Raw genomic sequence first — 1,424 nt, 5'->3', positions numbered from 1 at the left:
TGGTTGGAGTAGGTGTGTCACTGTGGGTGTGGGCTTAAGATCTTCACCCTAGTTGCCTGGAAGTCAGTCCTCCACTAGCAGCCTTTGGATGAAGACATAGAACTCTCAGCTCCTCCTGTGCCATGCCTGCTGGATGCTGCCATGCTCCCACCTTGATGATAATGGACTGAACCTCTGAACCTGTAATCCAGCCTCAATTCAATGTTATTTTTTATAAGACTTGCCTTGGCCATGGTGTCTGTTCACAGCAGTAAAACCCTAACTAAGATAGGTAGTAACCACAGAGAGACAACAGGGGAGGGACCAAGAGCAAAGGAAAAGAAAAGGCTGTACAGGGCCAGAGGAGAGACTGCAGGCCCTGCTTGCTGGAAGAGTTCCAGAGAGCATCAAAGCCTATGGAGACAAACGTCCCGAGTCAAGAGCTGTGGCCAGTGTCTGGGGCTCATAAGGAGACTCCATTTGCTAGACCTTCAGAGCTATAACACCCTATAGTGTCAAGGACTGAGCAATCTATACAGTTCAGGCCTGCCTGGAAGCTGTAATGCCAGCCATAACAAAGGGCCAAGGTATCATTTCTACCCAGGCTGTCAAAAGCCTCTAATGTTTGTCCAGATGGGGCCTTACAGAAGGCCAGAATGAGAACAGGAACACTGGAAGGTACCACCTGCCTCTGCTCCTGTCTGCCCCTGCTATACAAATACACTATGTGGGCAAAATACTTCAATGTAACAAACAGAAATCAGAATATATGAGTTTTAAATAATAAACGAGAACCTGGGTGGTAGAGAGATGGCTTCTCCTGCTAGGACCTGAGTTTGATTACCTATGTTGGTGGCTTATGACCACCTGTAACTCTAAGGAACCTGAAACCTTGGCAGACAGACCTACAGACACATGGTTTGTGTTGTTGTTTGTTTTTGAGACAGGGTTTTTCTGTGTAGCTCTGACGACGTTCCCAGAACTCACTCTGTAGACAAAGTTGGCCTTAAACACACAAGAGATCCGCCTACCTCTGCCTCCCAAGTGCTCAGATTTAAAGCCATGCACCACCATGCCCAGCCATGGGGATTTAAAAAATAAAATAAAATAAATATAATTTGCAGGACACAGGACAAAACTCAACAGGAAAAAAATAAAAGTGAAAACAGGCAGTTCTCAGGAGAATATCTTCATGACATCAAAGACATAATAAAAAGAAGCCTGGCATGATGGCAATCTCCTGTAGCCCCAGCTCTCAGGAGCTTAAGGTAGGCCTGTGTGTCCCAGACCAGCTCGGGCAACACAGCGAGACCCTGCCTCTGTCTACTGAGTACTGAGAGTACGGGCATGCCCAGTGTAAGAATGAGATTTTCGAGCTGGGCAGTGGTGGCGCACGCCTTTAATTGCAACACTTGGGAGGCAAAGGAAGGTGGATTTCTGAGTTC

This window comes from Mus pahari, chromosome 3 (assembly GCF_900095145.1).
Source record: "Mus pahari chromosome 3, PAHARI_EIJ_v1.1, whole genome shotgun sequence".
Lineage (NCBI taxonomy): Eukaryota > Metazoa > Chordata > Mammalia > Rodentia > Muridae > Mus > Mus pahari.
Note: the sequence above shows the minus strand (reverse complement) of the source record.